Below are 17384 nucleotides of genomic sequence, written 5' to 3'. Positions count from 1 at the left end.
TCTTGGAAGGACTTTAACTGAAACACACTTTTCAGACCTTTTCTGTCTCTAGCTGAGTTCCTTAGAATGGAAACGATTTTTCTTCTCACTGGAGTCTGTGTTCTTCTTTTGCTCCACTTGAAGCCGGAAAGGCCCAGAAACTTCCCACTGGGTCCCAATCCTGTTCCGATATTTGGTAATGTCCTCCAACTGAGTATAAAGAACATCCCGAAAGATCTAAACAAGGTACAACGTGTCTAGCCATCAAATGATGAGTGAATGCTATAACTCTTTGTAGGTACTTGTTAGACCATACTGTTTGCTATTAGCAGGCCTGTGTCTGCATTGCACAACCTGCTCTTGGCTTCTCTGTGGGTTCAGGGTTCTCCTGCAGCTGCAGTGCTTGGGTTCAGGACGTTCCTGCAGCCGCGTGGTGTCCGTGCGGTTGCGGGGCTCGTGGGTGACTGCAGGGCCTTTCTGAATCTGCTGATTATGTCTTTCCCCCTTTTCTTCTCCTGTGTTGCTATGACTGTCACAGGAAGTGGCCACGCGACATTCATTTTGTTCCAATCTTTGACGATTACATTTTTTTTTTTAAATCAAATACATGTTTCACTTGTGATTATCCCCCTCCTGGAGAAGCAATGATGATGTGTTGTTCAGCTGACCAAAACATGATAAGATCATCCTCTCAAGAGCCATAAATGTAGAACAGAAATGCTGTGCTCTTGTCAATTCGGTAGGTCACCCCAAAGGACGTTGATTTTAAACTTTATTGTAAGCAGTTGTTCTTGATGACGAATAAAGAGCGGCGTTGCAATTTGAAAAGCACTTTCAGATGAACCCTGCCTTGGACGCAATGGCGTTCAGATGCTCTGCCGTCGTACGTCCAACCTGCCGACAGCGCAGATTAAAATAAAGAAATGAGTTTAAAACAGATGACATGATCAGCATTATGACCGTCTCCTCGTTTTCCAGGTGTCGTGGGAAAGTGCAGTGTGTTCCTCGGCGTGTGCAGTCGTTCCCCACGGTCTGCAGGCGGTAAGGGAGGCTCCAGTCGGTCAGGCTGCTGGATTTTTCTGCACGACCACAGGGCATGATGATCCACCATGTGACAGGGAACAAAGGTTCGCTATCCCCTTCTATCTCTGGAGGAGGCAGGCCCAAACTCTTAAAGATTTTGCAATATGTTTCTACGTCATCATTGTTGGCAACCGCAACCACACTCTTCAAGGCCTGCAGGGTGAATAGTGTAATGTGTTTGACGTTTCGCTTATTTATATTGACAATTGCAGGGCTGGCACGTACCACTTTGACGCTGAATGATCCTGCATGGCCGCTCATTACTTTTAAAATTAAAAACTTTTTTTTTGTGAGTTTTAGAAAGGATTGTTTTCTTTTAAAAGGTACGAATTAGCCCAAGACCAAACTGAGCACTCACTCAGCTGTCCTGAATGAAATAAGTTGTTTTGTCCAAACGGGGGTCGCCCAAACCAACGTTCTCAATCAGATTAATTGTATTTGAGCTGTTTTTTTTTTTGTTTTTTTTTCTCTAAAACAAAACCCCCCAAAAAACAACAACAACAAAAACCACTGTACATCGTATTTCAATATTAATCTATTTCATGTCAGCAACCCAATTCCAGAGATGTCTGGCTGGATGTCCAGATGATAGATAGATACATGGATAGATAGATAGATGGATGGATGGATGGATGGATGGATGGATGGATAGATAATAAACTTAAAAATTGTACTATAAACAATGCACCTCTGTATCAATAATTCCCATGGATTCCCAATTTCCAGGCTCCCTCATGGCAAACTACGGATCCGTGGGGAGAGAGCACAGGTGCTTTGCTCTGACCTCCATGCAGAGCTTCAGCCTGGGAAAGAAATCCATGAAGAAGCGGGTCTAAGAGGAGACCCAGCACGTCTGCAACCGCCTGGAAAGCCATTTGGGTGAACGATTTGTCCGTCACCAGGGCTCGAGTGTCATTTTTAGCCACTTTTTCTCTTTGCCCGGTGAACCGGTGCATCCCATGTTTCTGATCCGCGGCGCTGCCTCCAACGTGATCTGCTCGGTCCTTTTCCCGAGAACGCTACGAGTACGACGGCCAGGTTCACTCCTTCATCAGCCACAGCTTCGAGCAGCCTGGTTAGTTGGCACAGCACAGAGCGCTCCTTTCTGAGGAAGCTCTGCCCATGAAATGTTCACCTCTGGATGTCGACCGCTATTCACCGCTGCTATTGATTTCCACAGATTTACGAGGGGTTTCCTCCGCTGAGGCGACTGCCACCTGCCACCCTTCCAGAGGGTCTTCAAGAATAACGGGAATTTAAAAGAGACAGGTCAAGGTCATAGTGGAGCGACACAAACTCACACTTGTTCCAGGAGGAGAACCCCTAGGATCTCATAGACGGCTATCTGGATGAGTTAGAGAAGGTGTTTCTATAATGCACACCATGAATGACCACGTTCCTCTTGCTCGGGCATGTACAGTATGTGTTTTTGTCAAGTTACAAGAGGCATTCTAATGTTCTTGTATCTTAGAGGATCAGCTAATGATTGGGGAGGTAGGTATTCTGTCGGTCTGAGTCAGGGTAGGCAGTGGAACATCAGAGAGGTATTGGTATTGAACTTAATGGCAACGACGGAGCCAGCCATCACTCCAAGAATCCGAAGATGCCAAATTTGAACAAAAGTATGCACTAGATGAGGTATTTTCACATCGAAAAAGCTGTGCAAATCTAACATCACTATGCTGTGTAAATTGAATGTTCCTCTTACCATCACCTATCATGCCTACCCTGACAGCACGTGACCGCAAGGTAAGTTTACTACTGAGGAAAAGGTAGGTAGGTATTGTTCTACATATTCTGTGGAAACTCAGCTAGTAGGTGAGTATACTATGTATACCTTTGGATACCTCCACCATCACAACGCTATTTTTTGTGAGTTCATAATGATCCCTCTCTTCTTATTTTGTTCCAGCCCAGTGTCACAGAGCGATAGACAGAGTCTCGGGGGAGAACCCAAGTATTTTGTTCAAAGATGGCCACAGGATGGACGCCTGTCACGATGGCCCAGTTTGACGAAACGCTGCGTCTGGCCAACACCGCTCCGCTGGGGGTACTCCACGCCTCAACCAGGGATACCAAGCTGATGGGTTATGACATCCCCGAGGTATAAGCACAAAAAAAAAAAGACTGGCACATTTTCATTTCTCCCCCGCTATCTTTACTTATTTTTAAATTTGCTTTTCATCCCTAATGTTTTTTCCTCGGGGACCCTTGTCATTACCATCCTCGTCTCTGTGCTGGTTGAGGGGGCATACTAGGAGCGGCCAGAGGACCTCGACCCCGCCCGCTTCTTAGACGAGGACGGACAGTTTGTGAAGCCCGACGCTTTCCTGGCAATTTCTGCAGGTAATGCAGAATAACTTCTTTCATTTCTGTCCATGCATGCTTTAGCCTGCACATTTTTTTATTATTTCCCATTAAAATCGAATTGGTCAAATTATCAGGGAATTACAGGTAGATGCCGAGACTTCCTTCTAAGAAAGCTCGTGACCGCCTGACAGTTGACGTGCGGGTCTGAACTTGGCCTTACGTAAGTCACGGTGAGTTTGCATAACTCGTGCTTAATTATGCAAATGTGTGAGGAAAGAATCAGACATAACTTGCCTCCGGCAAACAGTGAATTTTAATAAGCAAAACCACGCAATCTGAGGCCAAAACAGCCATTGTGGCATAATTGGATATTTTCCCGGTTCGAGTTGCCGAAAGTGCGCTCTATCGACTAATTTAGCGGCCAATAAAATTGTGTATATAAGGAGCAGACGCACCCACACACACACACACACACACACACACACACACACACACACACACACACACACACACACACACACACACACACACACACACACACACACACACACACACACACACACACACACACACACAATTGAATCAAGAGGGCTGTTCTTTGTTTTGCTTGAATGAGATTTTCTTAACTTGAATGGGTTTTGGAAATTATATCTATACCTATATCCTACGCCCTCAAAGGTGCCTTTGCTCCATTCTGGGTTTTGAATCAATGCTGTATTGTTTTGCAATATCTTTAAACAATGCATAGTATACTAAATGTCTATGTATCGTTATTATTTTGAAACACCATTTTGTAAACCGCTGTGTCGTTCCAGATCACCCCATTGTGAGGTGGAGGAAACCCCATGTGAGCACAGGGAGAACATGCAAACTCCACACAGAAAGGCACCTATTTGGGAGATAACCCGCTGGAGCACGGTGCCCACAGCGCCCTGGGAATCGAACCCAGGACCTTCTTGCTGTGAGGCAGCAGTGCAATGCACTGCTCTGTAAAGGGTTTTATGCAATTCCATGGCACAAATGGGTGGACGTCACTCAGGGAAACCACGAGGGGGCGGCCGCGAGCCACTGTGTGACGTCACAACCCTACTTACAGTTCAACCTGTCCTTCTCTCAAGGCCCCCCGGATAACATGTTCATACATGAGGGTAGAAAAGTGTAGATAATCATTTCAATGACACGGTAACGGTTAAATGTAACAAGGCAGCACGGTGGACTGTGTGTGAACTGTGTGTGTGTATGTGTGTAGGAAGGGGAGAGAGAGAGAGAGAGAGATATCTCGCTATATATATATATATATATATATATATATATATATATATATATAGCGAGAGAGAGAGAGAGAGAGAGAAGGAGATATATATATATACTGTATATAAATATATATAGATATATATGTATATCTATATATATACAGAGAGAGAGAGAGAGATAGAGAGAGGAGGTATATATATATATATATATATATATATATATATATATATATATATATATATATATATATAAATAAATATAGAGTGAGAGAGAGAAGGGGAGGATAGAAAGATAGTATTTTGTACTTGCTCTATTTGTTGACAATATAGTTACAATGAATAAAAACGCAATTCTTGTGTCCATGGAAATGTCCATGGAGTCTTGGCTGCATGTGCTGAATGGCATCATTACATTACATAACCATTATGGACCCTAATTGCGCAGCTCGACAGAGAGATTGGATTTGTATTGTATTGCGCATAATAAGTGCAGCTGTTTAGCTTTGGGGTAAATAAAGACAAGGGCCAAAAATAGTACTATTAAAAAGGATGTCCATATGATGCCATGAATACAAGCCTTTGAGGCACTTACACAAGTCATATTGTCATTTCTTTACAGAGTAATAAGAATAACAGTGATAATAATAATTATAACAACAATAATAATAATAATAATAATAATTATTATTATAATAATAATAATAATAATAATAATAATAATAATAATAATTATTATTATTATTATATTTATTGTTTTTATTATAATTATTATGATCACTGCATCACACATAATAATAGTAATAATAATAATAATAATAATAATAATATGATGTAATATGATGTCATTTAGCTTAGTCCTTTTAGTTTCGTATTATAAATTCCCCGGTTCTGTGAAATGCAGCTCAAGTTACAAAAAGCAGCCGTCTGCTTGTTGGGTGTAAATCAAGGTCATTGGTATAGCGCACTGTGATGTCATGTGGGGCAACGATGACGGAGTGACGCGGTGACGATTTTCTGTGGATTATTTATTGTTTTCTGTGTCCAAGTTTTCTGATGGGTTACGATTCCTTGAAACGCATTATGGACTCTTACAGTTTGTATCTAACGACTTTTTCCAATCCAGAAAAGGGTTGACGTCTTTCTGTGATTATATTTAGAATTGTCCGGGTCCTAGTTTCCCGATGCGTTCTAAGTAAATGAAACGCATCACGGACTCCTACAGTTTGTATGTTACGACATCTTCAAATCCCGCAAATTCGGCGGGATTCAGTTGTTACACACTCGACACGGCGACGAATTTCTGTGATTAAATATTTTTGTGTGTCCAAGTTTTTCGAGGGGTCACGATTCCAGGTTGACGTTTTTTTCCGGGATTATCAAAAATTTTCAGGGTAATATTTTTCCGATCCGTTCCGAGAATATGAAACTCATCATGCACTCGCCGATTTTCTATCTCACCACTTCCTTGAATCCCGCAAAGTGAGGAAGCAAAGCATAACATGTCACAAAGGGTCTGAAGTTTTTGAACGGTGACGTGTCGGTGAAGCACGAAGCATGAAATTTTCGGTCAAATTGAGCCGGTTTTTCATTATTTTCTGCTCCATGTGTAGATGGTACGGATGAAACTTGAACCACGACATATCTGTGATGTCCCGGTTCTAACGACACCTCAAACGTAGCACAAACATTACAATAGGGGATCCATGCCTACGGGATAGACCCCTAATCATCATCATCTTCATCATCATCTTCATCATCCTCATCAACATCATCATCATCAGTTACGAGTCAAACATTGTTCACATTGTCGAAAATAAACTTTGGTTATCCCAGTCTTCCCTCCTCCACTCCTCCCCTTCCCTTTGGCTGCTGCGGTGGAGTGTGCGCTCGGAAGGAGGCGGAGCAGCACTCTGGAGGGAGGGTGGAGGAGGAGAGTGGAGGAGAGAGTAGTGGGAGCGCATCTCAGCACTGGGATGCTCCGGCAGTCCTGTCACAACACGCTGTCATCTGGACCTCGAGGAGCCACTGCTGACAGCGCAAAGAAATGCTTTTTTTGAGGCATCCTCTTCACCCGGGTAAGTCTAAATTGATATTTCACCCAAGAAGCGGTGTAAAGCCCACGGTCGTACGTGCGTCATTTAGGTAAGCACACTTGGAATTAATGTGGTTGTTTGCATCCAAATGCATGCCTTACTTTCAATCTAGATATGGGTGTAGTGTGCGGAGCAGCCTCATGATCGACCGAACCACCTAGGCAGCCGACCTATTGTAAGGTTGCGTTTGTCTGAACTCGTCTAGAAAAGGAAAATCGTAATCCTGTCCATCCCGCGTCGCCTGGAAGCAAAATAGGGTTCTGAACACATGGAGGCTAGCATGGACCAAAGAGTGTCTAGGTCACCAAATACTTCTCTTACAGCGAGTGTGTAGGAGGCATGGAAGCGTCGCCCCTTGCTGCCTTTTTGCTGTAATACAACGTGGCATGTGTCAAAGCCAACAACCAGGGGGAGAGAGGAAAGAGGCATGGAATGAGTCAGATGCATGTGTGTGTGTGTGTGTGTGTGTGTGTGTGTGTGTGTAATGGACGGTGATCAATTTGCACTCCTGTATTCTTCTGCCACTTTTTATTTTCTCTATTATCCACGGTCTCCAAGGCATGTCTCAGGCTGATTGACTTTCTCCCCTTTCCCATGCTCCGGCTAATCTCCCACCCCCATTCCCACCCCAGTGGTATTGAATGGTTGTCTGTGTGTGAGTGTGTGCGTGCGTGTGCGTGTGCGTGCGTGTGCGTGTGTGTGTGGGGGTGTGTGGGGGTCTGTGCGTGCGTGCATGTGTGTCTGTGTGTGTGTGTGTGTGTGAGACATGGTGCAGAGTGCTCACTGCTGACTTGAGTGGACAAAGTGTTGATGCAGATGTCCATCAGGCCTTTTTTTTTTTTTTTTTTTTAACAGCTCTGGCCGCTGACCTCACAGTAAACACTTTTCTGGCTTTTTAATTAGACCCAAACCCAAACTGTAAAATGTCGGCACCTTCTTTATGGAGGGAGTTTGGCCCGGCAACTGTTTAAGATTCAGGAGCAGATAACACAGGTGAATATCACCCCAGCGTCCCAGTGTGATTGGCGCTTATGCGAGAGTAGGAGAGATCAATATATACAGTTTAATGTATATTTATATACATTAAAGTCAAAACAAAAACTTGAATATTTTGCTACTGTATCTGTGCACAATGTTCATTCATTCAACACATCGCAGTGACTCCCGTTAAAACGTATTAATAATTTATTTATTTCAATCATGCTCAAGTGTCGTTTATGTAATTAAAGTGGCATAACTACACTTTTTAATGCATTTCTCTAAACAGTATGAGTAAAGAGCATGGGTCTTTAATGTGGTATTTTAACATTAATATCGTATTTAACACTAACTCTTTCTTAACTGGACTGACTGACTGTATCTCCCATTAGGAATTCTTAAAAAGAAAACAATGAAAGACCAAATTCATTACAGAGAAAAGTAAGAGATTAGAAGAGGAAAAGAGGAAAGATGTTAGACAGCAACTCACCACATCGAATGTTTCTGCGCTGGGTTGCAGGGTGTGGTGGATGGACTGCTGTGTATTTACTGTATACAGGGGGGGAAGAGAGAGAGAGAGAGAGAGAGCGAGAGAGAGAGAGAGAGAGAGAGAGAGAGCGAGAGAGAGAGCGAGCGAGAGAGAGAGAGAGCGAGAGAGTGTGTGTGTGTTTTTCTTTTGTTTTTCATTTTCATTGTCGTATTGAAGTTTACATGTAGAACAAAGCAATAACAACATAGAACTTACAATGAGCTCTTGCTGCTTTGATTCCTTTGGGTTTTGTGTGTTGTTCTCCATTGGTAGGTTAGAATAATAATAATGATGATAATAATAATAATAATAATAATAATTATTAAAAAAAATAATTATAACAATAATAAATATAGCTGCAGGCAACAATACACAGGGTCCAGTTTCGTTTTGTTAGGTCTATCTATCTATCTATCTATCTGTCTATCTGTCTGTCTGTCTGTCTGTCTGTCTGTCTGTGTCAATTTGTCTATCAATCAGTGACAGAAGTTGATGTTTGGTGTCATGTGTGGCCTAACGACGTATTTACGGACGTAAATATTAATTTAACAGACCTGCAGACATTTACCAGGTATGAAGGTACACACACACACACACACACACACACACACACACACACACACAAACGCACACGCGCACACGCGCCTAGTTTGTAACCTCTAGCCACTACAGAGCGATGAGGCTTCACCATGCACCACGCCAATGGACATTTAGAACCATAATCTGCACATTTATAGTACATTGCATGAGGATGTCACAAAAATGTCTAATTCTAAAATTCACCAAATTCCATTCGTTTTCAAACGTTGGTGTGGGGGTGAAGCACAAACGTTCAGCTACTTTGGATCCCGGTTCTACTGACACCTCAGACCGTAGCTTCTGCAGTTGTTTTGTTCCAGTTAGTTTTAGCCAAAAGAATTCAGAGGAAAATAATAAAAATCTGAACGATAACAAATGAGGGCCAACCCCCATAGGGGTCCAACAATAGGGGTCCGTTATTAGGGTTCCAGCCCTGTGGGCCAGAGTTTCCGTGAGGACAAATTGGTGCCGGTCCACGTGTCCTGGAAGATTTCAAAGTCCCGGACAAATGGGAGAGAGTTCGGTCAAATATTATGCGTGTTTATTAAGCTTAAAAACAATTGATAGGCAGGCTATAAAAATAATGAAATCATGAAGGCATGTACATTCATAATATATTTTTGATTAAATATTTAAAATAAAATAAATCCCATCAAGTAACGTTGGTATAAAAACAAATATTACGCATATTACGACTTGAAATGAAATAACATCTGTTCGTGAAAAATGAGCACCAAGTGCAGCTACTGTAATAAACATTTAACCCAAATAAAATTTTGACAAAATTAAAAACGAAATAAACATGGCAAGAAAGTCTAATGTCTAATATGTCTCATCGACATATTTTACAACACAATGGATATTGACCATCTGCTTTGGGTCGGAACTTTTAAAAATAAATTAGAAAACACCAAACTAGGGATGCATGTGTCCCTGTTGTCGCATTACATCATCTTTCTGCTTCTGCTCTGAGCTCTGTTGCTGCTCCGTGTGTGTGTGTTAACAAACGCCATCTGTCCAAGATGGAGGGGGCGGGGCTTATTTCTATATAGGAAAACTTGATTGGTTAGAGGTGAGAGGTCGGCTTTATATCGTCCAAACTGATTGGCTTTCCGTTGCAACTTGGCGACCGCGGAAATGAAGAGATCTGCAGAATTTTATATGGGAATGATGAAGTCTATTTTGTTTTGACGCAGAGGAAAAAATATATGTTGATGATTACCGTTATCGTTTTATCTCCCAGCACTAATTCAAATTGTGCTTAAGGGGAATTATTTTCACCGGACATTATGACCGGAGAGATTTAAATATGTTGGACATGGACACATTTCCTCAATCAAAAAACAGTAATTTCCGGAAATTACCGGATAACCGAAACGCTGCAACGGGCTGGGCCCCTAATAATGATAAATATTTCTGCAGGCAGCAATACACAGGGTCCAGTTAAGTCGTGGTAGGTACGAATAACAGTTTTGTGAGTTTCCCTAATCAGACAACACAAATTCAGCCCGATTCTGACCCGATTTTATCATGGCTGACAAATTTCGAATGACGAGCGGGTGTCTTTACCCCGTGTAGTGTAAACTTTAATTCACCTCATCTTATGTTGCCGCTGTGTGGTAGCAGACGACCAAGTGTTGTAGTAATCCATCCAATGAGTAATTTTGCCAAGCCTCCTGTTAACAAATTCTTTTAAATAAAACATATTTTACAAAGATCGCCCGACGTGTCATTTGTTTAGTAAAAAATGTGTTTACTACTAGTCTTTGCATACTTTATGTCAGTGATGCGGTGCCAACAACCTGAAAAACGCTCTTCATCCATCAGAGGTTGAGATATGATGTCTCAGCGTCGGTGATGCAGATTGTGATAGGAGTTGATCCACTGTGTTCTCCTCTCTGCTCGGACAGCTAGTAAACTGATTGTATTTTGGGAGTTTGTGTTTTATGTTCCCTCGTGAGAGATGCGGTGATGAGCCTCTGTGACTAATTATAGTTTTCCGAGTCCTGCTGACATGCGGAATTACTACACCAGTAACAATTTTCAGAGTCCCATGGAACTCATCATCGGCTCCTACAGTCTGTGGCTCGAATGCTGTACAATAAGGAGGGACACAACACCGCATCTTAACACCGGTTTAGAAGCGAACAGATTGCGTTTTTTATATAAAAAAGGACAAAAGAGATAAAGCATCAAATGAAAAGCTGGGTGTTCTGTCAGGTTGTCTCGTCCCGCCCGGAGCAACCATTACGGACCGATGGGGTCAACGCCACACACCTCACACGATTAGAGATGTGTGGAGCTCGCCTCGCACGACCTGCACATATATAACAAATTGGATGATGATGTCACAAAGCTCCCTGCTTCACAAACTCAAGTCGCTCCACCACCCGACCGGAAGTTGTAGAACGTTGCCGTTGATTGGTGGTGTGCGAATGTTCTGCAACTTCCGGTAAATTTTAAACGTTTTTTCACTAATTCCTGCTCCAAATGAAGATCGATATGGATCGAACCTGAACCGCAAGATGTCTGGCTTGATGATGGCTTCCCAGTTCTATCCAGACCTCAACCATGTCTGTGGATTCGGCAGATGTGGTGGGCCAGAGACTTTTAGCCCAAAAAATGCTAAGGACAAAATTAACAATAAAAATCAGAATAAAAACAATAGGGATAATGATGACAATAATAATAATAATAATAATAATAATAATAATAATAATAATAATAATAATAATAATAATAAAATAATAATAATAATAGTAATAATAATAATAATAATAATAATAATAACAATGGTAATAATAGTGGTAATAATAATAATAATAATAATAATAATAATAATAATACTACTACTACTACTACTACTACTACTACTACTACTACTAATAATAATAAATATAGCTGCAGGCAGCAATGCGCAGGGTCCAGGTTAGTTGCAGCAATTGCATCAATGTGAAAACAAGCCAAAAAAATAAATAAACAATAACACGCGTACTACTACACAACGTAAACTGGAAACCCCACATTAACCACTGATAATGTGTATAATATGTTAAATTACTCAAACTCTTGCAAACATGTATTATTTGGAGAAATAAGCAATGTGCCAGCAAACCAGCATGTTTTCCTTCCATCTCCTCTGCCCTTTAAATGTAAGCTGTGTGCGGAGGGTGTTTAAATCACATCCGCCTGCAGACGTGTTGGCTGTCCAGTCGTCGCCTCTAGTGCACCGAGTTGGGTATTTAAAAAAATACACTGACGTCAAGGTTTTCACGCAGAGCCGCTATGCCTTACCAGATACTTACCAGAGAATTATCAGAGAGGAGGTTGAGGTTTGTGTGTGTGTGTGTGTGTAAATGCGTGCGTGCGTGCGCGCGTGCCTGCATGAAAGGGTTACAAGGTCTCCATGGCATCATTAGACAGAGGATAAAGTAGGTGGTGATGGGTCTCTGCAAGGGAAGAGCTAAGCTCCATAAGCTGCTTCCAACACCACTCTGACATGCTTTCTAGTGCAGCGGAGAGGGAGGGGGATGATAATATTGATAATAGCGGATATATAGATGCACTGGGACCACTCCCATGGTGGATCCCGAAAAAAGAGTTGACGGGGTCTGTTGTGCTATATAAAGTCTGATTGGTGGTGCGGCAGGTACATGGCGACAGTAAGTGATGAATGAATAATTCAATGGGTTGTTGAATGGTGTATTCGTCACCAGTGCATTCAACACTCAGTGGAAGCTGCAGCACTGTTATGAATTTGTGAAGATTCCTATGGAGCGTAACGGATACCAGGACCCCGAGACGTACCTGAAAGGTGCCTGACTGAAAATAATGCCAACACGACAGGGAAAATAACAGGGTATTCAGAACAGATGTACTGTACAAAAGAAGAATAGATAGATAGAATGATTGATTGGTATTTTTGTACAGTTATGTGGGAGGTGACTGACATGGGGACGTGCTGAGGTGTGAGTATTAAGGGAGGATGATAAAATAAGAAAAGGATGATTTTTTAGAAAAGGGTTGCAAAATAGACGTGGGCGTAGTGAAATTTTCCACTCTAATTCTGAGGGAAGGGTTCAGGATTCCTTGGGGAGTGTTCTGTAAATAACTGGGGTAATGCTGGGGCAATGTTCCTGATGATGACTAACTTCCCGTCAGATCTGGAGACCGGTACGGTACCCTCAAGCTCATTGCTTGGAGCGGCCGCAGCACAGAGAGAGAGAGAGAGAGAGAGAGAGAGAGAGAGAGAGAGAGAGAGAGAGAGAGAGAGAGGCTTCTTTTCTCTCCGATGATTAATCTGCTCCTCAATCTAAAAGCCTGGTTCAAACAAATGAGACTGAAGCGCCTTTTCAAACGCTGGAAATTTGACCAAATTATTTCCGTCGTTCGCCAAGCTGATATGAGGTAGAGTTTGTTTCTCAAACACAAATTAAACCACTTCTCCTGTTCTGAGGGGGAAAAAAAACAAGATAACAGGAAACAGAAAGAATTCAACCAGTCTGAGGAAGGAAAGCCTCATAAGTGTGACATAATCTGTCAGAGCAAGCCTCGCCATCACACACACACACACACACACACACACACACACACACACACACACACACACACACACACACACACACACACACACACACACACACACACACACACACACGCACACACATTCTGCCAGTGTGGGTATATGCTAGAGGTGTACAGAGAAGTCTGTATCTGTTTCTGTATCTGTTCAGCCAACAACATTACCTGTCTCTGTATTCGGATAGAAGACTGTAAGTGGGTGTGGTTTATGCTAGAAGTCACATTAAATTCGGCAAAGGTTGTATTTGCTAACGTATTATTCACTGGAAATGCAATTTTTATGCCTTCAGAGCCTCAAATTGATTTAATGTTGGCATGTAATTAATGATGACGTATAATTCCACATCCTCATACTGTAATTCTCATTTCTCTCTCTCTCTCTCTCTCTATCTCTCTCTTTCTCTCTTTTATTTTTAACTCAACTAAGTTTTATGGACAGTCTGAAGCCCACCACCATCCCTCTTTAACTGACATCTCGTCATCCTAGACTCGCCACTTCTCTCTCTCTCTCTCTCTCCACCGTTGCAACTTAGAGGAGACATTGCCCACAGGCGTACAAAATACAGGGTGGAGTCATATAATGACAAACAAATTCGGGTGGAAGAAATAGCTGTTTTCATCGCATTATTTATACTCGAATAACATATTAGGATTCTGCTACATCTCGATTATATGCACTGGGTACTGAAAAATCCATTCCGTACCGTATCTCTACAAATGTGTGTGTGTGTGTGTGTGACCCCGCAGCTCTTTGTCAGTCCAAATAGTACCATGGAGCTAAAAATGCCTTGGTTTCCTTTTACTTCACGTCAATTTGCAATGCTTCTCCCTGGGCCGCTGACCGTCTGTGACAGGTTCCCTCTCTCTCCCTGTGTGTGTGTGTGTGTGTGTGTGTGTGTGTGCGTGCGTGTGTGCGTGCATGTCTGTGTGTGTGTGCGTGTGTGTGTGTGTGCATGCGTGTGTGTGTGTGTGTGTGTGTGCATGCATATGTGTGTGTGTGTGTGTGTGTGACGGGGGGGGGGGGGGGGGGGGGGAGTGTTTATGTGCACATTTGTTCATTTCATTTTCCATCAGCGTTAATATTGAGACCTCCAAGGTTGGTTGACAGGAGCATGGAGTCAGGAAAGGAGGACACTCATGCCGACTGAGGGGGAGAAATGGAGCAAAGGAGGAGAGGAGGACCTTTTAGCTCTCTCTCTGAATAACTTAAAAACGTATAAACTTTTTTCAGATTTCCAAATATTTACAAAACCGTTACCTCTCTCTAAATATTTCTAAATATCCATAAATATGTACAAATATTCATGAATATCTATAAAAATGTACAAAACCGCTGTGACCTCCAAATATTTATACATATACATATGTATAAATATGTACAAATATTTGTAAATATCTATAAATGTTTGTAAATATATACAAATATCTGTAGCTATCTATAAATGGTTGTTGATATTTATAAATGTTAATATGTAAATGTTAATAATAAATACATGATAAATAAATAATAAATGTAAATATTTGTGTTCTTTAAAAATGAAATGTTGAGTCTTCATTCGACCTTGATTCCCAGCAGAACAATCTGTAGGGAAGGTTTCAGCCCCCCTGGTGACATTGGTGGGAAAAAACATTAGTGTGTGGCCACAAATTAGTAATGCATGGCCACAAGATCAATAACTCGTGGCCACGAGTTGGTAAAGAATGTGAATGAGGTAATTAAATTGTGGCCACGAGTTAATAAGACGTGGGAACATGATAACTAAATTGTGGTCACGTCTTAAAAATGCATGGCCACAAGATACGGAATATGTTATTTACCGACAATGCTCTGTACGGCTATTATCACGCGTGGAGCATGGATAAATTTGATTTCATTTAGTTTTCTTTTAATGTTTGGGATGAATGATAATAATATCCTGCAGTCTCTTGCGGTTAAGCACAGTGCCATCATTAGTAAAAGACACTCAATTCAGCTGCTCACAATGCACGGGTTGAAATGCAAACGATATGCGGACATTGGGCCTCATATGGAAGGACCTGGAGACTACATGACGACAGGTGGATGCATAATAAATGCCTGAGGAATGGGATCATTACAAAAAAGGATGTTTGTTTAATCCTTCTCTGACCCAAACTCCTCAGCTATGTGTCGAGCCCGGAGACTACAGCACAGACAGTATTTTGCTCAAGGAAAAAACTATATTTGGCACGTTGATTGGTACGATAAGTTAGAGCCCTATGGAATTTGCCTAAATGGTTCCATAGATGGATTTTCCGGCAAAATCATCTGGTTGAAAGATGCTTACACAAGCAGCGACCCACATGTCATAGGAGGCTACTTTGCGGAGGCTGTGGAGCAGACTTGCGGTTGTCCTCGGATCATCCGGGCGGATCTGGGAACTGAAAATATGGTTATCCGAGACGTTCAAACCTTCCCCAGCCGCCGTGGGATTGACAACAGATGTCGTAATCAGAGCTACATCGCTGGAACCATGGAGTACTGGATACAATTCTTTGGCAAAATGAAAGACGGACGCCTGTTTTGTTGGTGACTACCTGGACAAATCTCCTGTGCAACTGAGTTTTCGGAACATTATTCAGGTGAGGTTGAAGAAGGCCCGTGGCTTGAAAGTTAATACCCTATGTAAACAATCCCCACTTTATAGCATTTTTTCCCAAAATGCTTCTCGGAAGATTTTTTGTGCGACTATTTTTCAAAACACGTTATGGCAGCACGCCCGGCGCCAGTATGAAGTGATTGAGGGGAGTGTTAAAAATTGTGAGGGGGCAATTTTTTTCAGAAAATAGAATGAATTGATTTGACCATTCAATAGCCTCAGAAAGGCTAAATACCAACAACATAAAGCTACTGTTTCTAAATCAAAGAATACATTTATTAATCAGAGGACTCACAAAAGTAACTCAAAATCAATCTCTCGCTCTCTCTCTCTCTCTCTCTCTGTCTAGTTGACTGTCCCTTCACTTCCCTGTTGTTTCCTTTCTGTCTGTGGACTGCTACAATGGGGGGGAAATGGAATTAGGCCGAAAGCTCTATTTACAGTGACGAAATGCAAGCAGACTAAGTAACCAAACTAAGTGATGTCTTCTGTCCGTCTATCGTCTATCTATCTCCTCTGCTCTGTTTCAGTGCTATGGATAGCGCTGTCGTTTTTGCTATTTTTCTATAGATACATAAGGCTTGAAGGAGCAAAAAATACAACTGAGGGGGCTAAGCCCCCTTAAGACCCCCTGTGGCGCCGGGCTGTGCCGCCATGTTTAAAACATGGAATTTACTCCTATTGAGGCAGCTCTCTATGCAAATAAACATGTTTGTGACTCAATGATCATCTGCATCTCCATGGCTTAATTTTCTTCATCTTGAGGGAAGGTTCCATTGCTACTCTTTAAGAAAATTGAAGAAAATGAAGATAGTTTTGGAGAGAGGGAGATTATGTAGGCAGCTGAATATGTATTTAATTGGAATGATTTGATTGTAGCCTAATGATAATGGGTTGGGTAATTGACAGCTTCGGTCATGTTGATGTTCTATTTTATTTATTTTTGAATCAAACAATCTTTCATGATGAATATTCATCGTGGTTGTTGTCAGGCCATTTTAACATTTCACTTTATCGCATGATAGGGTAACCTCTATTAGGGGCTTTAGTTTGACACACATTGAGTAAGGCCACATTGTGGTGGAAACATTTGCAATCACTTGTCAATAAAAACATAACCTCATTAAAACTTATTATTATCTATTTACTCATTATTATCCATTTGACCGGTCTCTCAACCTTTCTCTCTTTTACTTCTCTATTTTTCCTTTTAGGAAGACCTGGATAAGATCAAGGCAGTGTGGAACACCCACCGCATCCGACCAACATAGAATTTCAATGCACTCAGTGGCATCATGATGTATAGTGTGCCACAGCTGCGGGGTTCTGAGGATTTTCTTGTTCCACACAGTAACCTTGGTGCCTGCAAACAGGCATGCAA

General features: G+C 41.8%; 1 pseudogene across 1 annotated transcript; it reads left to right on the top strand.

The window, feature by feature from the left end:
* Positions 1-66: 66 nt before the first annotated feature.
* On the top strand, positions 67-17274 carry LOC307243526 (cytochrome P450 2D14-like; annotated as a pseudogene). The gene is made up of 9 exons: positions 67-225; positions 958-1106; positions 1789-1892; positions 1965-2141; positions 2243-2331; positions 3045-3166; positions 3267-3408; positions 11301-11377; positions 17218-17274. The product of its transcript is annotated as a cytochrome P450 2D14-like (transcript).
* The last annotated feature ends 110 nt before the right edge of the window (positions 17275-17384 follow it).

The sequence above is a fragment of the Zeus faber genome, assembly GCF_960531495.2.
Source record: "Zeus faber genome assembly, chromosome: 17".
Classification (NCBI taxonomy): Eukaryota; Metazoa; Chordata; class Actinopteri; order Zeiformes; family Zeidae; genus Zeus; species Zeus faber.
The sequence above is the reverse complement of the archived record's forward strand: the minus strand, read 5'-3'. Positions and strand labels throughout refer to the sequence as shown.